Below are 24,666 nucleotides of genomic sequence, written 5' to 3'. Positions count from 1 at the left end.
ACACAGAGCTCAAAAACTAAACAGCTTGATCATGGGCAATAATAAAGCGCATTATTTTGACGGTGGCAGTAATGTTTAGATAACAAGTAATACATGTGACCTAACAACCTTGGCTTGGAATCAGTACAACATGAAGGGAATTAAGACCAGAAGCTCTAAAGCTGGTCGACACAAAGAAGAGCTACAAAGCAGGAGAGATGGAGGCACAGCTGCAAACATCAAGAAGAAACAAACAGAAAGAAAAACTTAGAATCCAAGTCAGCAAAGCTCAATGAAAAAAGTTAATTTATCTGTTTGGCAGGAAGAAGGAAATAGAATGGGAGAAGCTCTGGGGGATGTGATGTACAAGTGTGCTAAAATAGACTGAACCCTAAAATGTGGTACATGCAGAGAGATTGTAACAAGAGTATTTCATTCCTATATATGCAATGAGGATTGATGATAGTCCTGCCTAATATGGCTGGTGACTTGTCAAGTGTTCCTACTGCTTGAAGTGTATCATTGCTATTGCCTGAGTCTTCCTGTCTGGGAGTTGCTTTATGATACTGATCAGGAAGGAACTAGATATGATCCCAGTAACACCCTGTTGGCCTGTTATTTCTTCGTCCTGCCTCCAGCACCGACATATTGCTAACCCATGCACCAGCCCACAGTATGTTGGCTATCTTTTCAGTCAAGTCCAAGGACTATCAATTCTAACAAACACCGAGTCTGGCTGTTCATTGCTTTGACTATGTCAAACATTACCTTTGTCTTGTTTTTGTTTACAGCCTGATTCTGGCATTCTACGCTCAAGAATCAAACTTGAATGTCCATGAAAACCCAATGATTCAGGGGTGCTGTGATTCAGGGACAAAAACAGAAGTTGCTGGAAAAGCTCAGCAGGTCTGACAGCATCTGTGAAGAAAAAAAATAAGAGTTAATGTTCTGGTGACCCTTCCTTAGAAGCTGATGGTAGCTAGGAAAACATTGGTTTGCATGCAGATGATTGGGTGGGGGAGGGGTAAGGAGTAAGCAATAGGTGGGGATAGAACCCAAAGAGAGAGAAGAACAGTTGGACAGACAAAGGAGTGGATAACGATTTGGATCGAAAGGTGTTAATAGGGATTGTTAATTGGTGGTGCGTAATGGCAGGCTATGTGATAACAAGACCTGGCGTGTGGGGTAGGGGGCAGGGACATGGGAGAGTTTAGGCCCTAAAATTATTGAACTCGATATTGAGTCTGTAGGGCTACAGGGTTCCCAAGTGAAAAATGAAGTGTTCTCCTTCGAGCTTGCGCGGAGTTTCGCTGAAGAACAGCAGAAAGCCTAAGAGAGAAATGTTGGCCGGGGAACAGGGTAGTGTGTTGAAGAGGCAGGCAACAGGTAGCTCAGGGTCTTTTTTGCAGGCAGAATGCAGACGTTCTGTGAAGTGCTCACCCAGTCTATGCCATTGTGAGACTTGGGGAAATGAAATATAGACTGGATGGCTATTTTGCAGAACATCTATGTTCTGCTCCCCAAAAAAAACTCTGAGCTTCCAGTTGCCTGCTACATGGTCATGCAAAACTTCATCCAACTGAGCTTTGAGAATACCAAAGCCATCATTCTTATGACTAAATAGATCAAAGAGTATTGCAGGAGAACAGGAGCAGAGTAGTGAGTTAAATGACCAACCGTGATCATATTGAATGGTGGAGCAGGTTCAATGCTGTACTCCTGTTCCAATTGTCTATGTTTCTATGTCTTCAGGTAACATCTCAGATATTGCAACTCATCCAGGATCAATCAGAGTCTCAAAAACTCTGGTATTTTAATGAACCCAGAATTCAACGTCAAATTCTACAACCCCCAGTGATACCAAATACACCTGTCTCTACCACAATACCCATTACATCCCTCCATTGCCCTCAGAACTACTACCTATATTTTCTGTCACTCCAGAATTAATTTAACCAATGTTTGACTTGCTCGTTTCCATCTAATGCTCTCCATAAACTTTAAATTGTCCCAATCTCTGGTATTCATAACTTTCCAGGTGGCGAACTTTCTTTGTGTAATGTCCCATATTCATTGATCTATATTGCCCCCTCTGTGCACAATCCATTCAATTCACTACCCTTACTCTCATTGAATTTCTCTCAGTTTTGCCTCCCCCTATTTCTGTAAACTCCTGCAAACACTCTAGCTCTTTGGTATTCTTCTGATCTTTCTCGCAACACTCACCCTTCACCCAATAATGTGGGTGGCACAGTAGCTCAGTGCCTCACAGCACCAGGGACCTGGGCTCGATCCTACTCTTGGGCGACTGTCCGTGTGGGGTTTGCACATGCCCCTCATTTTTGTGTGGGTTTCTTCTGGGTGCTTCTGGTTTCCTCCCCCTGTCCAAAGATGTACAGTTTAGGTGGATTGGTTGTGATAAATTGCCCGTAGTGTCCAGAGATGTGAAGTTTAGGTGGATTAGTCACAGGAAATGCGGGGTTAGAGGGCCGGGTCTGGGTGGGATGCTCTTTGGACTGACAGTGTGGCCAGGGTGAAGAGGGTGAAGGACATGACTGCCCAGCTGACTCAGTGTGCTTCGTGCATGATGTGGGAGGTCAGGGACACTGATGATACTTCTGGCTCCTATAGCTGTGGAAAGTGTGAACATATTCAGCTTATGAAGGAGCATGTTGCAGCACTAAAGAAAGAGCTAGATGACCTCAGGCTCATCCAAGAGAAAGAGAATTTTCTGGACAGGACCTTCAGTGAGGTCATTACACCGAGGATACCAGAAGAGAGAAGGGAGATGACGATGAGGAAGGAAGAGATAATTCAAGTACAAGAGACCCCGGGGGAAGTACCTCTCGCAAACAGGTTGACTCTCTTGGAAACTGTCGAGACAGACGACACTGCCAGTCCCAGAGGCGGACAGGTCTGCCAATTGAAAATTGGCATGGAGGCAGAGCCGGGGAGGCAGACATCATGCAGAGCCGTGGTAATAGGGGACTCCATAGTGAGAGGGACTGAAAGGGGTTTCTGCAGCAACAGACGGGATTTGAAGATGGTGTGTTGCCTTCCGGGTGCCAGGATCAAGGACGTCACTGACACAGTGCAGAGAATCCTCAAGGGTGAAGGTGAAGAGCCAGAGGTGGTGGTGCATGTCGGCACTAATGATGTCGTAAAGAAGAGGAGGGGCATTCTGCAGTGAGACTTCATAGAACTCGGAAGAAGGCTAAAAAGCAGGACTCCAGGGTGGTAATCTCCGGTTTGCTTACAGTTCCTCAGGCTGGAGAGGGTAGGAACAGGGAGATAATGGACTTGAATGTGTGACTGAGGAACTGGTGCAGAAAACAAGGATTCAAATTCTTGGAACACTGGGGTATATTTTGCGGTAAGGATAAACTATACAAGAGGGACAGGCTGCACCTTAATAGGTGGGGGACCAGCATTCTGGCAGGCAGGTTTGCCACTGCAACACAGGTGTGTTTAAACTAAGTAGTGGGGGGGGGAGGGGGGGACATACTGGAAATGTAAGAAGGAAGTTAAAGGGAAAGTGGAAATAAGTTAGGAAAGACAACAGAATCAACCGAGCAGAAAACTCAACAAGGGTTCATACAGAATGGTCAGGTGAAATAGGGATTAATAAGAAGGGTGAGGGGAGTAACAAATTAAAAATATTATATATAAATGCACAAAGCATAAGAAATAAGGTGGATGAGCTTGAGGCTCAGTTGGAAATTGGCAGGTACGATGTTGTGGGGATAACTGAGATGTGGCTTCAAGTGGACAGGGCCTGGGAAATGAATATTCAAGGCTATAGGTGCTATCGAAAGGACAGACTGACGGGCAGAGGGGGTGGGGTGGCCCTGTTGGTGAGGAATGATATTCAGTCCCTTGCGAGGGGGGACATAAAATCAGGAGATGTAGAGTCAGTGTGGATAGAGCTGAGGAATTCTAAGGGTAGAAAGACCATAATGGGAGTTGTCTACAGGCCCCCAAACAGTAGTCTAGATATAGGGTGTAAGTTGAATCAGGAGTTGAAATTGGCCTGTCACAAAGTTATCACTACAGTTGTTATGGGAGATTTCAACATGCGGGTAGACTGGGAAAATCAAGATGGCACTGGACCCCAAGAAAGGGAGTTTGTGGAGTGCTTCCGAGATGGATTCTTGGAACAGCTGGTACTGGAGCCTACCAGGGAGAAGGCAATTCTGGATCTGGTGTTGTGCAACAAACCGGATTTGATCAGGGACCTCAAAGTAAAGGAGCCATTAGGAGGTAGTGACCATTATATGATAAGTTTTAATCTGCAGTTTGAGAGGGAGAAGGGAGAATCGGAAGTGTCAGTATTGCAGTTGAATAAAGGGAACTATGGAGCTATGAGGGAGGAGCTGGCCAAAGTTCAATGGTTCAATACCCAATCAGGGATGGCAGTGGAACAACAATGGCAGGTATTTCTGGATATAATGCAGAAGGTGCAGAATCAGTTCATTCCAAAGAGGAAGAAAGATCCTAAGGGGAGGCGGGGGCAGCTGTGGCTGACGAGGGAAGTTAAGGACTGTATAAAGACAAAAAATATCAAGTATAACATAGCAAAGATGAGCGGGAAGCCGGAGGACTGGGAAAATTTTAAAGAGTAACAGAGGATAACTAGAAAGGCAATACGTGGAGAAAAAATGAGGTACGAAGGCACACTGGCAGCATGGTGGCTCAGTGTTTAGCACTGCAGCCTCACAGCACCAGAGACCGGGTTCGATTCCCACCTTGGGCAACTGTCTGTGTGGAGTTTGCACATTCTCCCCGTGTCTGCTTGGGTTTCCTCCAGGTGCTCCAGTTTCCTCCCACAGTCCAAAGATGTGCAGGTTAGGTGGATTGGCCATGCTAAATTGCCTGTAGTGTTCAGGGGTGTGTGGGTTATAGGGGATGAGTCTGGGTGAGATGCTTCAAGGGGCGATGTGGACTTGTTGTGCCAAAGGACCTGTTTCCACACTGTAGTAATCTAAGAAAACATATAAAGGTGGATAGTAAAAGCTTTTTTAGGTATGTGAAAAGAAAAAAAATTGGTTAAGACTAAAATTGGGCCCTTGAAGACAGAAACGGGTGAATTTAATATGGGGAACAAGGAAATGGCAGAAGAGTTGAATAGGTACTTTGGATCTGTCTTCACTAGGGAAGACACGAGCAATCTCCCAGATGTTATAGTGACTGAAGGACCTAGGGAAATGGATGAACTGAAGGGAATTTATATGAGGCAGGAAATGGTGTTGGATAGATTGTTAGGTCTGAAGGCTGATAAGTCCCTGGGACCTGATGGTCTGCATCCCAGGGTACTTAAGGAAGTGGCTCTACAAATCGTGGACACATTGGTAATTATTTTCCAATGTTCTATAGATTCAGGATCAGTTCCTGCGGATTGGAGGGTGGCTGATGTTGTCCCACTTTTCAAGAAAGGAGGGAGAGAGAAAACAGGGAATTATAGACCAGTTAGCCTGACGTCAGTGGTGGGAAAGATGCTGGAGTCAATTATAAAAGATGAAATTACGAATCATTTAGACAGCAGTAACAGGATAGGTCAGAGTCAGCATGGATTTACGACAGGGAAATCGTGCTTGACTAATCATCTGGAATTTTTTGAGGAAGTAACTATGAAAATGGACAAGGGAGAGCCAGTGGATGTAGTGTACCTGGACTTTCAGAAAGCCTTTGATAAAGTCCCACACAGGAGATTAGTGAGCAAAATTAGGGCACATGGTATTGGGGGCAAAATACTGGCTTGGATTGAAAATTGGCTGGCTGACAGGAAGCAAAGAGTAGCGATAAGCGGGTCCCTTTCAGAATGGCAGGCAGTGACCAGTGGCGTTCCACAAGGTTCGGTGCTGGGACCACAGCTGTTTACAATATACATTAATGATATAGATGAAGGCATTAAAAGTAATATTAGCAAATTTGCCGATGACACAAAGCTGAGTGGCAGGGTGAAATGTGAGGAGGATGTTACGAGAATACAGGGTGACTTGGACAGGCTAGGTGAGTGGGCAGATGCATGGCAGATGCAGTTTAATGTGGATAAATGTGTGGTTATCCACTTTGGTGGCAAGAACAGCAAGGCAGATTACTATCTCAATGGAGGCAAGTTCGGTAAAGGGGAAGTTCAATGAGATCTAGGTGTTCTTGTACGTCAGTCAATGAAAGCAAGCATGCAGGTACAGCAGGCAGTGAAGAAAGCTAATAGCATGCTGGTCTTCATAACAAGAGGAATTGAGTATAGGAGCAAAGAGGTCCTTCTGCAGCTGTACAGGGCCCTGGTGAGACTGCTCCTGGAATACTGTGTGCAGTTTTGGTCTCCAAATTTGAGGAAGGACATTCTTGCTATTGAGGGAGTGCAGCGTAGGTTCACGAGGTCAATTCCCAGAATGGCGGGACTATCATATGTTGAAAGATTGGAGCGACTGGGCTTGTGTACACATGAGTTTAGGAGGATGAGAGGGGATCTGATTGAGACGTATAAGATTATTAAGGGATTGGACAATCTGGAGGCAGGAAGTATGTTCCCGTTGATGGGGGAGTCCAGAACCAGAGGACACAGTTTAAAAATAAGAGGTAGCCCATTTAGAACAGAGTTGAGGAGAAACTTCTTCACCCAGAGAGTCGTGGATATATGGAATGCACTGCTCCAGAAGGCAGTGGAGGCCAAGTCTCTGGATAGTTTCAAGAAAGAGATAGATAGAGCTCTTAAAGATAGTGGAATCAAGGGTTATGGGGATAAGGCAGGAACAGGATACTGATTGTGGATGATCAGCCATGATCATAATGAATGGTGGTGCTGGCTCGAAGGGCCAAATGGCCTACTCCTGCACCTATTGTCTATTGATGGGCTGAATGGCCTGCTTCCACACTGTAGGGGTATTATGAATAATTCTGCAATCCTCAGCTACGTGGTCTCTGCTCTCTAGAAATCATATAGGATCCAGGAGTTTGAGGACATGGCCTGACTCACAGTGGTCTCCTGTCACTGCCATTTTTTTCTTGCTCTACAAGGAAATCTAGCCTGTGATGGCCCACTCAGTCAAATGTCCATCAGCCATCATTAAGGAAAACGCATGATGAATGATCCCATTGGCTAAATATTAGTAGCCTCTGGGTTCCCAGAGACCAACAGAAAACAAGAATTAAGAAAATTGGAGCAGTGTTGCATTTCTGCTTACAAAACGATAGTGATCTCCTGCTCTGATCCAGGATGTGCTGGTCCACAACCCTCTTTGGGAAGAACCCCATCTCAGTGAAGCTGGTTCTTGCGCAGTGATTTTTAGGTCAAATTCCAAACAGGGACCCTCAGGGGAGTGGTGCTGGAATGCACTCTTGAAGAATGGTTTTGGAAATGACCTGTCACTAAATTATTTCTGGGACATTTCCTGTAAGATATAGAGACAATGTGGTGGAAGTATAGTCAAGAGCCACCTCAGCGGGTAACTATAAGAGCCACAAAGAAAAGGAAGGTTCATCTGACATAACCTCGAGAGTGGAATTCTAATGATTAAACTGTAGGAAGTCACTACTGCAGGCTAATTATTCAATGACAGGGTCTGGTGGTACTGATGGCTGTTTCTCTACTTCTGAGCCATTCTCTAATCGCTCTGTCTCATTCCAGAATGAGCCAGGAGCCCTGGTTCAAGTCCTACCAGTTCTAGATGTAGGTAATAACACTTCTGATGAGGTTGAGATAGAAAGTACCAAATGATTCATCCTCAACACCTACCAAAAATCTCTATTTTACTTAATCCCCTCCCTCTTTCCTTTTCTTCCCTCACTTTTATTTGATGCTCCTGATGGGTACTTAATTAGTGACATGGGTGTTTTTGTTGGTGGAGTAAAAAAATACAGAATAATGGAAAATAAAACAAAGATCTGCGGATGCTGGAGAACTGAAACACAAACAGAAATTGCCAGTAAAGCTCTGCAGGTCTGGCAGCATCCATGAGAAGAAAGCAGAATGTTCTGAGGAAAGGTCACTGGACTCAAAATGTTATCTCTGCTTTCTCTTCACAGATGCTGCCAGGCCTGCTGAGTTTCTCCGGCAATTTCTGTTTTTGTAAAAAAGAAAGTGTGACATGGATAGTTTTTAAAAAAGGCTCAATTACAGAGTAAAAAGGTTAAGGCTCTAGAAAAAAGAAATATAAAATGATTCAGTAGTTGGTTTTAATGTTCAAACCAAAAGTTTCAAATAGTCTTGATAATACTGTAAACAAAATGATTTTAAGTGGTTTCAGTAAGCTATACTGAACAGTAGACAGTGTGCAGTTCAACTGAGAGGCTTTAAATACCTTTAAATTAACCTTCAAGTTAATGTTTTCTTCTCAGTCTGGCAAATTATTGATACAATTTTGTATTTAGTAATGCCAAACCTACAATTTCAACCCCTACATCAAGGGCAAGGAAAGACTAACATTCCTTCTAAAGCTGAACAATTGCAGAGAAACCGAGAAGAGTCCATTTACAGGGCAGCCCCTTTATGTTACTGTACACGCACGGCTGCACCAAAAAATTTAAAGGGCTCATCCACCTAAACAAGTGGTTGGAGACATTGGGTGAACTGCAGCTGTCACATAGGAGCACCATCATTTTCCAGTTCTGCTCCAAGTCATCCTGACTTGGAAATGCATTGCCATTCCTTCACTGTCGCAGGGTTAAAATCTTGGAATTCCCTCCCTAACAGCACTTTGAGAGTACCTTCTTCACATAGACTACAGGAGTTCAAGGAGGCAGTTCACTAACACCATCTTAAGGGCAATTAGAGATGGGTATGAAATACTGCCCCAGCCTGCAACATCAGACCCTTTGAATGAAATAAAAGATCCAAATGCTACTAATTTTTTATATGCCTGTAGATTCTATTCAAAGCACGTTGTGTTTGACAGTCCACGCAGTTTCTGACAGCGTGTGTGCTTTATGATTTCATGTACAGTTTAATTTTGTGCATAGCATTTGATTCTTTCAATGGTGTCGAATATTCCCATTCTAAACCTGATCTCTTTCTTCCTCCTGTGTATGTGTTTGCTTCCATCTCCACTGGGCTTTGTTATGAGCTGTAATCTGGATTAGAATTTGCTGTACCTCAACACCATCAATTAGACTTGATTCCTACAATCTTCAGCCCAAAAGAGCCCATTAAGTAGCTGATAAAGTGTGAGCTGATAGTGTGCAGTCAAGAGGATAACATCTGAGCTCTGAGTGGATACAACCACTGACGTGGTATCTCCCTAACCAGTAAAATGTCAGAATGGGAAAGTACGCAGTGGAAAGACTTAAGAGAGGTCATTCAAACAGGTGCTTTCTGATACAGAAAGAAGAATAGAGAGGGGAAAAAAGACACATTCTGGAATGAGACAGAGCGATTAGAGAGAGGAAGGAAACAAGAGAAAAAATGTGTAAAATTTGACATTTTTTAAGATTGCTAATCATTCATATTCTGGAATGAGTTCAAATGTGCAAGTTAATTTTCTGAGCCAGAGGGGTTGACTTTTATTAACTAGTATTATAATTAACATTTATTGTATTGTCAAAATGCAGTTATGATTGCCGTCAATGGCAAATTCGATTTTTTAAAAAAAAACATTAATGGACATTATTGTCTAGGCTAGAATTTATTGCCTAACCCTAGTAGTCCAGAGGTAGTTAAATGTCAATCAGATATAGCAGGAACTGCAGATGCTGGAGGCAGAGTCAATACAACATGGAGCTGGAGGAACACAGCAAGTAGGACAGCATCAAAGGAGCGGGGAAGTTGATGTTTCAGGTTTACACCCTTCATGTTTCCTCCAGCTCCACACTGTATTGATTTAAGTGTCAATCACATTGCTGAGCGTTTAGAGTTGCATGTAGGCCAGACTAGGTAAGGATGGCATATTTCTTACACAAAAGATTCTTGGTGAATCAGATAGGTCTTTAATGACAGAAGTTGCTGGAAAAGCTCAGTGGATCTGGCAGCATCTGTGAAGAAAAAAAGTCAGAGTTAATGTTTCGGGTCCAGTCACCCTGCCTCAGAGCTTCCTCAGACTTGTTCTGAGAAAGGGTCGCTGGACCAGAAACATTAACTCTGATTGTTTTCTTCACAGATGCTGCCAGATCTGCTGAGCTTTTCCAGAAACTTTTGTTTATGTTCCTGGTTTACAGCATCCGCAATTCTTTTGGTTTTCATTTGGGTTTTTAATGACAATTGACAATGGTCACCACTGGCTAGACTTCTTATCAAATTCAAGTTTCAATCACATTCCACGTAGGAATTTGAAGAGTTCTCCCTGGAAATATGGCCCGGAGCTCTGAATTACTGGCCCAGTGACATTATTGTAAACCATTGCCTTTCCCTTTGGAGGGGGTGAGGGCAGTGAGAGCCTTTGTCCTCGGATGGTGATGGCTAGCACGAGGGGACATAGCTTTAAATTGAGCAGTGATAAATATAGGACAGATATCAGAGGTAGGTTCTTTACTTAGAGAGTAGTAAGGGCGTGGAATGCCCTGCCTGCAACAGTAATAGATTCGCCAACTTTAAGAGCATTTAAATGGTCATTGGATAAACATATGAATGATAATGGAATAGTGTAGGTTAGATGGGCTTCAGATTGGTTTCACAGGTCGGCGCAACATCGAGGGCCAAAGGGCCTGTACAGTGCTGTAATATTCTATGTGGCTCCTCCAGTATCAGTCAGGTTGGAGTTCCAGAACTGACTCAGGAAAGTAAGGGTGGTGGGTAGCTCAGAGGATGGTTGGTATTCCTTCCATTCACCTGCTGGCCGTGTCATTCCATGTTGGAGTTGGGGGTTTGTCAAAGGATCCTAAATAAAATATTTTGTGAATTCAGCAATTTCATGATAAACAATGCACGTCAGTAGTGGTGTGGTGTAACTGTGACAGGGACTTCTGGATATTTGCATTTAACCTTTTACCTCCCTGACCTGAAGTTACTGCACACTATCTACATAATGACAACAAAACAGCGATTACTTCACCATTACTTCATGGTGATCGCAAAAAAACCTGTCAATGGCTTCACATCCTGATTAAATAGTAACATTCTCCTCACTTTCCAGAGCTGACCTAAGTCAGTGTTCCCTGATTATGTTTAAAACGCTGTGAAAATTTCCTCTGCTGGGCCTCGACAGCACTTCATCCACAGCAGCATCATTATTCCATTCTGCACGCTAGCATCAGTCTGAGTGAGCACGTCCGCAGGGATGCCAAAACAGGACACTCATTCGTGTGCTCTGGAGTTTGGAAGTGATCTGAACCTACCCCATTAAATCTGCAAGGAAGCAGACTATCTCAGCAGTTTTGGCTCAATTCAAAAATACGGCATGAAGGCTGCACTCAGCTTACAGTACATTTAAGATAGTAACTTGCACTCAATTAAAGATCACTTGGGGAAAACTGCCTGAAGGCTTGGCACTGTGGCTCAGTGGTTAGTGCTGCTGCCTCACAGGTTTGATTCCACCCTTGGGTGACTTTCTGTGCGATCTTTGCACTTTTTCCCCTGTGTCTGCATGGTTTCCTCCCACAGTCCACAGATGGACGTGGTGGATTGGTGATGCTAAATTGCTGCATAATTTCCAGGGAAATGTAAGGTAGGTGGATTAGCCATGGTAAATGCAGGGTTACAGGTTGGTGTGGAGTTGATGGGCTGAATAGCCTGTTTCCTGCACTGCAGGGAGTCTGTGATACATATTTGTCTGAACTCAGTTGTTCACAGAGAATGCACTTATTTCCCTTGCTGTTCATGGTGGATCTATTAACTTTCCTACTCCCTGGGACGTTTTGTAATCTCTTGCTCCTCCCTCCTGCAAAATAACTTCAAAATGTTTCTGTGGCTGTGAGTTTAACTAGGCAATATTACACTCAGCGTTGGACCTAAGGAGACGATTAAATGAACCACATTGTGAGCTGCCTTTAGCACAGGGGAATACACCAACCCCTTTGGCAACTATTTCCTGTTGCCGCTGCCTTAATGCTAAACAGATCTCCTTCTTTTCCCTCCGTCCCTAGCCAGAGCCCCTGGCTCTTGTCAACCACTCGCCTCTTTCTCTCCGTCTCTCCCCGCTGAGGCTACAGACACTGAGCACCGAAGACAGGGCAAGGAGCCGGGAGAATTTATATCCTGGTGAGTAAGTCTTCTTATTTGGAGAGGAGTACTTTCTGTCCTCTTCCTTCTCGAGGTCGTGTGCAGTCAACATTCCTCCCCGCAGTCTCTGCAATTAGCTAATGGGTGCCTGGGAACATCTGGAAGGAAGTGGTCCCCCCTTTCTGAGGGAGACAGAGAGCTTCCTGCCGCATACAGCCTGTGAGTGTTGATGAGTTCCTCTCTTTGCTAGACAGGCGCTTTTTATTTTCCAGCATCCCAGGCACTCAGGCAGCTCACAGCAGGCTGAAGGGCGCTGAGACTTTGTTAGGAAGCTCCAGGTTTAACCAGCTGCAGAAAGCTGAGCATTTTGAAGGTCTGTAAATTGAGATTTTTTAATATCATCCTGTAGTTTGTGTGTGTGTGTGTGTGGTGTGTTAACTTTGTAGGGTAGCCGGAGCTCGCGGAAATATCTAATTAGAGTTAGGTGACCGTTCAGAGTTTCAGTATCACACAGCCAGCGTGCTTTAAAAGGGGGGATGATTTTTTTTGGTGGCCAGCAATGTGTTGCTGGGTTCGGTAATGAGGTGAGTGCCCCCCTCTCTCGCTTTGCGGATTAACACTTTCCCCGGAATCCAAGGACAGTTCCCGGTGAAGAGTTACTCAGGCAAAAACAAAACAGGGAAGCTTCTATTCGAAGCTGAGTAGAGACGGAGTGAGGAAATAGAGGCTGAATTTAATAGGCAGAGGGACCTCAGAAACACTGGATTTAAAGGGGCTTGAGAAAGTGACACTGGATTTAAAGGGGCAGGAGCTCTGGGAAGGTGACACTGGATTTAACGGGGCAGGAGCTCTGGGAAGGTGACACTGGATTTAACGGGGCAGGAGCTCTGGGAAGGTGACACTGGATTTAAAGGGGCAGGAACTCTGGGAAGGTGACACTGGATTTATAAGTAAGCAACTTTAAGAGTATGAGCATGTAATATGTAGAGACATGGGGCAAATTTTCAATCTTTGTAAATGAGTAAGTTTCAAGTTAGCTAAAATCTTGCACTATAAAATTTATATTGAACTGGAACATCTCTGGCGATCTCTTCACTATGTAAACATTTATTTGTCCATGTATAATGTGAGCAGTAAGTACATCTTTGCTGCAGATGAACACTGGAAGAATTTTGGGAAGGGATAAGGGGAAAATGGGTAACAACAGCACAAAGGATATTTTATGCATTTGATGTAACTGTTTAACTTTATTGAGTGTCGTATGTAGTGAAATTAATTGCTTAAATGTTGCAAAAGCCTTTTGTAAGAACTCCTTGCTTCCCAGCAACTGCCTATTTTCATGAGTACAACTGATGTTAAACAGCACAGTGGTGAAAAACTGCGGTTTCGCGGACAAATGGAATCAATTCAACAGAAATTCAGTTATGGTGCAAATATTGACATGAATCCTATCCATTCAGTACAATGCAGAGACAGAAATAAGACATACAGATTGTGTCTGGGGTAAATTTGCCTCCCTAACCCAGAAGAGAGAGACATTCAGCTTGTTTGCAAGAAACAATTCTTTTACTCACTGGTCCTTCTAATCCTGCTAATTGGGAGACTGATCCCCAAGGTCAGATTCTTCCTCCTGTTCGATGCACCAGCTTCCTTCCCCCAATGGACAATGATCCCTGCAGTGGTCTTGGGATCTGCTGTACAGTTCAGTGCAGACATTACCCTCACTTACTGCGCTGAGACGGAAAACCCTAACCCACAGCTGCATTTCCAGTTCTGAGTGTTTGTTATTTTTGTTCCTGAAATGTTTCAGCACCGATACTCCAGAATATTAGGATCATGGATTATGCATATGTCATTTGCAAAAAAGAAGAGATGTATAATGCATATAAATTAAAGGTAATAACTATTGTAGCAGAGTTGACTCTTTGAGATGAATTTGTGGCAGATCTGTTACTGATATCCTCACTCAGGTCATTTTCATGAGTTCTAAATATTTAAATTTTACCGTAGTAATTTTTTAACTCTGGGAACCAGGAGACTGGGCTCTCAGACCTGAGCTAGGTTCAGACATCTGAATGGTTGCCGCTGCTGCAAATATTCCCAAACAATGAATTTAAGATGTTTAACAGGCTGCTCCTTTGAGATTGTAGACTACTAATTCATCACACACATCCTTCCAGTCTCACTTCTGCCAAGAAATACAGTTTGACTCGCTGCCTTGAATCTTCTTGAGGTTTAAGTGACCCAAAAGGATTCTCAGATTTCATTCTAGAGAGGCCCAAAATAGAAACCTATTTGAGGCGTCAGTCATGAATCAGTGACAGTTGTCTCACCTTGAAGTCAAAGGTTTGTGGATTCCACTGATCCTGGAGACTTGACCATATAATTCAAGTTGGGGCTTCAGTGCAATGCTGAGAGGGTGCTACACTGTTGGAGGCGCTGACTTTCAGATGAGGTGTTACACCAAGACCAGGTTTGCTGTTGTAGGTGGCTGTGAAACCTCCCAGGCCACTATAGTAAGAAGAAGAGAGAGATGAATTTGTGAGCCTCTGTCAGATTGCCCCCCAGACTCTTGCACCCTAGAATTGGGGGCAGGGGGCCGTCCCAGCCTGTCAAGACTTTCCTTGTAGCTTCAACCTTTCAGTCTTGGTAACATGCTTGTGATTATTGGTCAGTATGAACAAGTTGGGCCAAAGGGCCTGTTTCTGTGCTGTAATACTCTGACTCTGTTATTGTCCTGATGTCCAGTCCTTGAGAACATCACTCAAAACAGAATAATACCTGATCGTTGTCTCACTGCTGTTTGCCACATACAAATGAGCTGCCATACTCCTATATTGCAACAGGGATCAAAATTCAAAAATAACTCTTTTGGACCATTGTGGGGTTGTAAAGGGTACCATGATTTCTTTTAACCTTCTGCTTATTGTAAATCAATGGTGCTCAGAAGGATCAGAAGGCCCGAAACGTCAGCTTTTGTGGTCCTAAGATGCTGCTTGGCCTGCTGTGTTCATCCAGCTCTACACTTTGTTATCTGTGCTCAGGTACTGTCCTGTTGTAAGCCACCAATATGCAGCCTGCAATCACAGTCTGTTGTTTGTATTGGCAGAAAGCACCAGCTTCCCATTTTGAAGATCCTTTCTATCCCAGAAGTTTCAATAACTGACTTCCCAAACCCTATGGCACCAGAATAATATGTAATACAGTAAATTTTTCAAATATTCATTCACAAGCTCTGTAAGCACACAAATGTGAGCTCTGAATGAAGTTAACATTACTTGCTCCAATGTGTGCCAGGGAGACTCAACAAAATGGACATGGCATTACAGGAAGAGATCAAAAAAGGACATCAAAACCCTTTATGATGGAAAGGAGGAGGGTCATTTGTTAAGCTAAATATATTTCTGAATAGAATGCTCACAGAAAACAGGCAAAAGACAACAGAAATGTTATTGCACACATAGGTATTTCTCCTGAACGCGATAGCTGTGTTCTTGTGTGGCCTCGCACTGTAGAAAGTCACATTGTAGGGAAATTGCTATACCTGTACAGTGGAAAGTTTGTGTTATCCAAACAGCTCCCACAATTGATCAACTGCGTTACAGCCAATTAGTGTTAACAAAACACGTATTATAGCAGAAATACCTGTATTTAAAAAATAATAGAAAATAGAACAGTTGTCAAGAACGGATGGACAGCTAAGGTTATCTTATGTTTAAGAAGGGAGATAGGGAGAAATGTAGGAAACTCAAGACCAATGAGATTAAAGTCAGTGGTAGGAGAGATGCTAATTTAATTGAAAGACTTTTTATTATTGAGAGTTGGGGAATCAAAAGTACAACAAAGATTTTGAAAGGGAAGGCCTTGCTTAATCAACCTTCTGAAATTCGCTGGAGGATTAATAGAACAGACAAAAGTAATTGAGCGGTTGTAATGTATGTGGACTTTTCAAATGGTCTTTGATGAAGATCTGGACTGTGGATAGCGGGTGTCCGTATAGAAGTTTATAAAATCATGGAGGGGCATGGATAGTGTGAATAGTCAAAATGTTTTTCCCAGGGTAGGCGAGTCCAAAACTAGAGGGCATAGATGAGAGGAGAAAGATTTAAAAGGGACCTAAGGGGCAACTTTTCATGCAGATGGTGGTGCATGTATGGAATGTGCTGCCAGAGGAAGTGGTAGAGGCTGGTACAGTTACAGCATTTAAAAGGTAACTGGATGGGTACATGAATAGGAAGGGTTTAGAGGGATATGGGCCAAGTGCTGGCAAATGGGATTAGATTAATTTAGGAAATCTGATTGGCCTGGCCAAGTTAGACCAAAGAGTTTGTTTCCATGCTGTACGTCTCTATGCGATGGAACATCAGAGCTTGTATCTGATCTGTTGGTTGTGGAATTTCTTTATTATTTATTTTATTCATTCATCTGATGTGGGCGTCACTGGATGTGCTGTTTCCTTGCTGTGTAACTCTATGACTCTGAGTGAGGTCAGAATGTATGGTGTCAAAGGACAAGTAGCAGAATGAATAACAAACTAACTGCAAAACAGAAAATGGAGGATGGGTTGAATGTAGTTACTCTCCCAAGTGGACATTGGGATTTGGTATTTCCCATTGGTTGGACATGTGACCACTTTTGTTCACCATTTACATAAATCATCTCGAACTCTGGAGTCAGTATGGTACAGTCAAGTCCTTGTGGCATTGTGTGCCCGCCCTTCTCAAATTTGCTTATCTGCACAAATCGTTTACATCTTTTTATCCACTGCAAAGTTAGTCTTCTGTTGTCCATTTTTTAAGCAAGACAAAAGAAAAGGAAACTTGTATTCTGAAATAGAAAATGTGCACTAAGATGCACCTTGTAGTGCATTTGTGCAGCCTGCCATGTTCATATGTTGTGAGAGACAGAAATGGTGGGATTTTGCGGAATTGGGAAAAATTCTGGATGAAACTAAATTGGAGTGACTGACAAAATACAAGGTGACATTAATGGAGAACGTATGTGTAAATAGTGAAGGAGTTTGAATGTAAATAGGTCTATGGTAGATCATTTTGATTGAAGGAATAATTAGATCACACATTCCTTTGAAAGTACATGTCTAAGTGGAGTACAGTTATAAGGACATTCAGTGATACAGATTCAGAAATTAAAATTAGTGATACAGCCACCAAATGAAATGGGAACAAAACCGTATATTCGTTTCTAGATGGCTAGAATGCAAAAGCCACGAGATGAAATTAATCTAATTTAGACCACACTTGAAAGCAGTTCTGGACTCTATATAATACGATGTGTACAGAAATCCTGGACAGAGTGTACTAAATCTTTACCAGGATAATAGCAACTGAAATGGCGCAGCTATCAAGCAAGAAAGAACAGTACTGAATTCTTTTCTGTAGAAAAGAGAAAATTGAAGGAGTGACCTGATGGAGATTGTTGAGATTTGGAAAGGATTTGATAAAGTAGAAGTGGAGAAGATCTTTCACCTCTACAGCATGTGGAAATTAAGAGCCATAAATAGAAGTTAATCACTCATAAATCAAAAATGACTTTCAGGAAAACCTTTTCTCAGAATGTTTGAAGCGAATAGCATAGATGCATATAAAGAGAATCTACATAAATGTGTGAGGACAAATAGAGAGTTAAATAAACTCGGGCAGATGGAAGCTCATGTGGAACTTCAAAACTGCAGAGATCAAGTTTGGCTGCTTTTGTACTGTAGTCTCTGTAATTCCTAACAAGCCAGTTTGGCACCAAGCTTAGTCACTACCTCCCCTCAGCCACAGATTTGGAAAATGGAAGATTTAACTATTGTAGAGGGCATTGAGTGTCTGTCTCCACTTTGTACAATCTCACACTGTATTTCCATAACTGCAGTGGGACCCTTCAGGGGCATGAGATTGTTAGATAAGCAGAACAACATGAGGGGAATATCTATTAGTAGCACCAGCAGCAAACTGTGCAGTAGATGCTTTCTCCAATTCCGTGTCAATTGCCACTCTTATAAGTAAATCCATTGCCCCTTGTATTTCAGTGTTAAGTAGCACTGCTCAGCATCCATTCCTACTATAGCCCAGGGAACCTAACAATGTGTATTCTTTAGATTAGATTCCCTACAGTGTGGCAACAGGCCCTTTGGCCCTACAATTCCACACCGCCCCTTGAAGCATCCCATCCAGACCTATCCCCCTATAACCCACACACCCCTGAATACTATGGGCAATTTCCCATGGCCAATCCACCTAGCCTGCACATCTTCGGACTGTGGGAGGAAAAACGGAACACCCGGAGGAAACCCACGCAGACACGGAGAGAATGTGCAAACTCCACACAGACAGTTACCTGAGGCTGGAATCGAACCTGGGTCCCTGGTGCTGTGAGGCTGCAGTGCTAACCACTGAGCTACCCAAATGGATGCTGCCCACTTTACATAAAGAACTGGATAGAATGCACTCCATGTATGACCTTATTTGTGCTTTTAGTCAGTGGACAATCAACTTTCATGCAATGAGGCTAAAATAAAATTTTATCAGAGATAATGGGAACTGCAGATGCTGGAGAATTCCAAGATAATAAAATGTGAGGCTGGATGAACACAGCAGGCCAAGCAGCATCTCAGGAGCACAAAAGCTGACGTTTCGGGCCTAGACCCTTCATCAGAGAGGGGGATGGGGTGAGGGTTCTGGAATAAATAGGGAGAGAGGGGGAGGCGGACCGAAGATGGAGAGTAAAGAAGATAGGTGGAGAGAGTATAGGTGGGGAGGTAGGGAGGGGATAGGTCAGTCCAGGGAAGACGGACAGGTCAAGGAGGTGGGATGAGGTTAGTGGGTAACGGGGGGTGCGGCTTGGGGTGGGAGGAAGGGATGGGTGAGAGGAAGAACCGGTTAGGGAGGCAGAGACAGGTTGGACTGGTTTTGGGATGCAGTGGGTGGGGGGGAAGAGCTGGGCTGGTTGTGTGGTGCAGTGGGGGGAGGGGACGAACTAGGCTGGTTTAGGGATGCAGTAGGGGAAGGGGAGATTTTGAAACTGGTGAAGTCCACATTGATACCATATGGCTGCAGGGTTCCCAGGCGGAATATGAACCGCAGGAAATGCTACACTTGTCCCCACACCTCCTCCCTCACCCCCATCCCAGGCCCCAAGATGACATTCCACATTAAGCAGAGGTTCACCTGCACATCTGCCAATGTGGTATACTGCATCCACTGTACCCGGTGCGGCTTCCTCTACATTGGGGAAACCAAGCGGAGGCTTGGGGACCGCTTTGCAGAACACCTCCGCTCAGTTCGCAACAAACAACTGCACCTCCCAGTCGCAAACCATTTCCACTCCCCCTCCCATTCTCTAGATGACATGTCCATCATGGGCCTCCTGCACTGCCACAATGATGCCACCCGAAGGTTGCAGGAACAGCAACTCATATTCCGCCTGGGAACCCTGCAGCCATATGGTATCAACGTGGACTTCACCAGTTTCAAAATCTCCCCTTCCCCAACTGCATCCCTAAACCAGCCCAGTTCGTCCCCTCCCCCCACTGCACCACACAACCAGCCCAGCTCTTCCCCCCCACCCACTGCATCCCAAAACCAGTCCAACCTGTCTCTGCCTCCCTAACCGGTTCTTCCTCTCACCCATCCCTTCCTCCCACCCCAAGCCGCACCCCCAGCTACCCACTAACCTCATCCCACCTCCTTGACCTGTCCGTCTTCCCTGGACTGACCTATCCCCTCCCTACCTCCCCACCTACACTCTCTCCACCTATCTTCTTTACTCTCCATCTTCGGTCCGCCTCCCCCTCTCTCCCCATTTATTCCAGTTCCCTCTCCCCATCCCCCTCTCTGATGAAGGGTCTAGGCCCGAAACGTCAGCTTTTGTGCTCCTGAGATGCTGCTTGGCCTGCTGTGTTCATCCAGCCTCACATTTTATTATCTTAAAATAAAATTTTAAGCAGTTTTATCTGACATAGAAAGTGGGCTTATGATTGCAATTGTTATTGATTGTGTTCAGTTTAATTGCTATGTAAATCACCTCGCTTAACTTTAAACAAAATAACTTCCAATATAATGTAGTGAATCCTGCCTTCTGAACCTGGAGGAGTTGTCATTTGAAATCTTAACGTTTAGTGTTCTATTTTACCATTAAATTCCCAAGTATTATTGAGGAGAGGGCCAGTGACAGGTACTTCCTGTGGGACTAGAGGCCTAGTAGGTGTGAAAGTCTGTCATCCATTGGATTTATCCAGTGTGGATAAATATGAGGTTATCCACTTTTTTTGTTAGCCAAAACAGGAAGGCAGATTATTATCCGAATAATGATAGATTAGGAAAGGGGAAGATGTAAAGAGGCCTGGGTGTCCTTGAACACATTGCTGAAAGTAAGCAAGGCCCAGCAGATGACTAAGAAGGCAAATGGTATATCGGCCTTCATTCTGAGAGGATTTGAGTACAGGACCAAGGATGTCTGTCTGCGATTTTACAGGTCCTTGGTGACAGCACACCTACCGGGAAGGCAATGACCAAGTGGTATTATCACTGGACTGTTAATCCAAAGATCCAAATAACATTCTGGAGACCTGGGTTCGAATCCCACTGCAGCAGATGGTGGAATTTGAATTCAATAAAATATCTGGAATTAAAAGTCTAATGATAACCGTGAATCCAGTGCCGATTGTGAGGAAAAACCCATCTAGTTCATTAATGACCTTTAGGGAAGGAAACTGCCACCCTTACCTGGTCTGGTCTACATGTGACTCAGGATCCACAGCAATGTGGTTGACTCTTAATTGCCCTCTGGGTAATAAATGCTGCCTTGTCAGTGATGCCCTCATCTCGTGAATGCATTTTTTTAAAAAAAAGCGCGTGGTGTGCAGTTTTGGTTGTCTTATTTGAAGAAGGCTTTTCCGGCTATGAAGAAAGTTCAAAAGGGCTGATTCCTGGGATGGCAAGACAGATGTTTGAAGAGATACTGGATCAGTTAGGACCAGATTCACTGGAATTTACAAGAATGAGAGGAGGGTGTCTCATAAAAATCTACAGAATTCTTACAGGACTAGACAGGATAAATGCCGGATGTTCCTGATGACTGCCGAGTCCAGAATCAGGGATCACAGACTAAGGATATGGGGTGGGCAATTTAGGACCGAGGTGAGGAGAAATTTCTTCACCTATGGAGTGGCGAGCTGTAGAATTTGCTACCTCGAAAGTGGTTGAGGCCAAAATATTGAATGTTTTCAAAGAAGGAGTTAGATTTAGTTCTGGGGCTAAAGGGATCAAAGGTATGGGGAGAAGGTGAGCTGAGGGACTGAGTTGGATGATCAGCCATGATCATACTGAATGGCAGAGCAGTCTTGAAGGGCTGTGTGGTCTCTAGCTCCTATCTTATTTGTTTCTATGTTCTCAGTTATTCAGGTATGCTATGAAATTCTTCTGGGTTTCTGTCTTGGTGGGACTGTCCTGCTGGTTTAGTCATTAGTATTTTACCCACGATAGGTATGTGTTGTAAGGTGAATCCTCATTGCAACTCACTTTGTTACAAGACCTACTGGTAGGATAGCTGGCACCATTCTCTTTCCCTAGGTGACTCTACAGGGTCTGTTTGGTCTGTTGCATTCGAGGAACACTACCCCAAAGTCTAATGAGAAGATGCTTTTGTCTTAAACATGATATAATCTACTGGATGGTAGCAATCTGGTACAGGTTACATTACTATGATAAACTTGTTACTGAGACTGTGCTTCTATGAAGAAGGTGTCTATATTGGGCCTTCCTCCTTCAAAATCTGAGGCAGTTTCTCCATGAGTCCACAGGATATCATCATATTGGCAATTCGTAAAGTGCTCCACAACACTAACCCTTTGGTACGCTTACACAATATAACACAGCTATTTCACTTTAAAGCCACAACTTTGGGAAATAAAAGTCATATTTCAATATTTTCTGGACAGTATATAGTGCTCGTAGCTGACCGCAATGCTCCACATGAAGCTTGTGTTAATCAGAATCTCACTCTGTGATAGCAAATGTGGAGTTATTGTTTGAATTGTATCGCTGAGATCTGCACGTTCAACAATTTATAACAAACTTGTTTGTTTATAACATTCAGAGCTCACACTCGTGCGCTTATGATGTTTATAAAGAAATCCATTTGTGGTTTCATTTTAACATAATGAATTGCAGACAGTGCATTCACTGCACTCCAATGAGAATCATCTTTTTATTCCCTTTTGGACAAAATGACCCTCACAATGAGTTGCAGAATGGTACTGCTATGTAGCCAGGCAACAACTGCACTGTGTTGACATTTCCCATAGAGATGCATCCATTTTACGTAATCTAGTGAAGTTTGATGAGATAGCCTCGGGGTCCAGGGGAAGATTTGCTGAACTGGAGCCTGCTCAGAAGTTGGAATGGATAAAGGATATTTCTTGGGCACTGATGCCAGTTCAAAGGTCAACATATAAACACAGTCAGAAACAGCAACTGAAAACCTTCACTGTAATCTCACTTGTGTTATTTGTTTCTTTAATTAAATTTTTGATATTTTCAGCTGGAACACAAAACATCATCATTTTTCTCGTGGACTGTCAACATTGAGTAATGGCAGTCTAGTAGTACAGTCAGTACCGGTTTCAGAATGAAGCCTTCTTCCCAATAATTGGGCTGAGGGACAATTTCAGATGAATTTCCATCACTGCACCAGTGCGGCAGTTCCATTTTGTGTACTATGAAGTGTAGAAAGTTTCCTGGATAAAAACCCTTTTGCATCGAACAAGACACATCTTTGTATAAACCACTTCAACATAGAAATGTAGAAAAACGTGTAAAAGTAGGCCATTTGGCCCTTCGAGTCTGCACCACCATTCAATATGATCATGGCTAATTGTCCCATTTCAGTATCCCACTCCTGCTTTCTCAGCAAATGCCTTGATCCCTTTAGCCATGCCCAGCTCCCTCTTGAATATATCTCTCACACTGGCCCCCGCAGCTTTCTGTGGTAGAGAATTCCACAACTTCACAACTCTCTGAGTGAAGAAATTCTTCCACATCTCGGTCCTGAATGGCCTACCCCTTATTCTTAGACTGTGATCCCCTAGTTCTGGACTTCCTCAACACTGGGAACATTCTTCCCACATTTAGCATGTCCAGTCCCATCAGGATTTTATATGTTTCTATGAAATCGTTACCCACCCACCATTCTTCTAAATTCCAGTGAGTACAAGCCCGGTCAACCCAGTCTTTCTTCATATGCCAGTCCTGCCATTCCGGGAATCAGCCTGGTGAACCTTCGCTGGACTCCCCCACTAACAAAATGCCCTTTCACAGACTAGGAGACCAAATACTCAAGGTGTTGGCTCATCCTGCATAAATGCAGCAAGGCATCCTTACTCTGATACTCAAATCCTCTCACTAGGAAGACCACCATGCCATTAGCTTTCCTCATCACCTGCTGCACTGGCACATTAACCTTCAGCCATGACACCCGGGTCTCATTGCACCTCACCTTTTCCTAAATTGCCACCGTTCAGATAGCAATCTGATGAATTATAACTACAATAATAAATCACTGTTAGCCATGTCTAAGTGATGCACTCTCTCACCATGGCGCAAAAATTATGGGTTCCTCAGTTAAATTCCAAAGACTCGAGTACACATCTCTTTGCCGACACTCCGTGCAGTACTGAGGGAGTGCCGCGCTGTTACAAGTTCATTAATTCAGTTTAGACATTAAATCAATTCTCTGTCTTCCCCCTCCAGTGGATGTAAAGGACTCCACTGGCACAATTTGAAGGAGAACAGGGATGTATTTTCTGGTACTCTTGGTCAACAGTCGACCCGATAATTTAGCTGCAGTGTTTAGGATTGAAGGCAATTGAATAGCTGGAAAGCAGCCACATTTGGGATTGAAGCTGCTGTGTAGTACTCATGTCATTTTGAGGGTTCTTTTTCTCTACATCTGATCTTTTTGGATGCTTTTGGCTTAAAATCAGAAATATTTCATTCATCATCATTAGACCAGTGCGAGGGATTATGAGCAGATTCTTTTGATCCATCAAGGTGTGATCATCTGGAATGCACAGTCTGAAAATGTGGTGGAAGCTGATTCAATAACAACATACAAAAGAAACTGTTTTTGTTCCATGGAGACAGCAAACCCTAGTGGATAGCTCTTTTTAAAGAGTTGGAATAGATATGATGGGCTAAATGACCTAATTCCTCTGCTGTGTGACCCATTCAATACTTTCTTCATGAATTTGTTATTTTTTGTTTTGAGACCAAAGGCTTGAAATGATTTCTTAAACAGTTTGACTTAGGGAACAGGGAAGGGTCTTAATGAACTAGCTCCAAAGAGCTTTCTTGTCTCGAGCGTCTGCTTTGTGACCCCTCCATCAGGGACTAAAAATATTTGCACTCTGGTCTCTGCTGCAGAGACCACTGGGGCTGGTGAAGAAAGTGAGAAACATTCATTTGACACCATTCTGCCTCTCTTTATGGATAAACAATTTGATGAAATTAAAATGCTTGGTGTTTTCTGGTTTTAGGGGGAAAAGATTGTAGCACTGAAGGTTCAGTTAGCATTAAAATATCCTGGATGGATAC

At 43.5% G+C, this 24,666-nt stretch overlaps 1 protein-coding gene across 5 annotated transcripts in view; it reads left to right on the top strand.

The window, feature by feature from the left end:
* The window catches only part of LOC125465024 (protein eva-1 homolog B-like), a 99,132-nt gene that overhangs the window by 20,066 nt on the left and 54,400 nt on the right, over positions 1 to 24,666 (top strand). The window contains exons 1-2 of one of the 5 annotated variants that reach the window (XM_059654435.1): positions 11,559 to 11,576; positions 11,995 to 12,109. The exons of 1 other annotated variant lie outside the window; for it this stretch is intronic. The gene's annotated coding sequence lies outside the window, so the exon portion shown is untranslated. Of the gene's footprint in view, positions 1 to 11,558; positions 11,577 to 11,903; positions 12,110 to 12,264; positions 12,444 to 24,666 lie in introns of those variants that run through there. 3 more of the 5 variants (XM_048558067.2, XM_048558066.2, XM_048558069.2) reach the window with 3 other exon arrangements.

This window comes from Stegostoma tigrinum, chromosome 24 (assembly GCF_030684315.1).
Source record: "Stegostoma tigrinum isolate sSteTig4 chromosome 24, sSteTig4.hap1, whole genome shotgun sequence".
NCBI classification, from domain to species: domain Eukaryota; kingdom Metazoa; phylum Chordata; class Chondrichthyes; order Orectolobiformes; family Stegostomatidae; genus Stegostoma; species Stegostoma tigrinum.
Note: the sequence above shows the minus strand (reverse complement) of the source record. Positions and strands in the feature narration are given on the sequence as shown.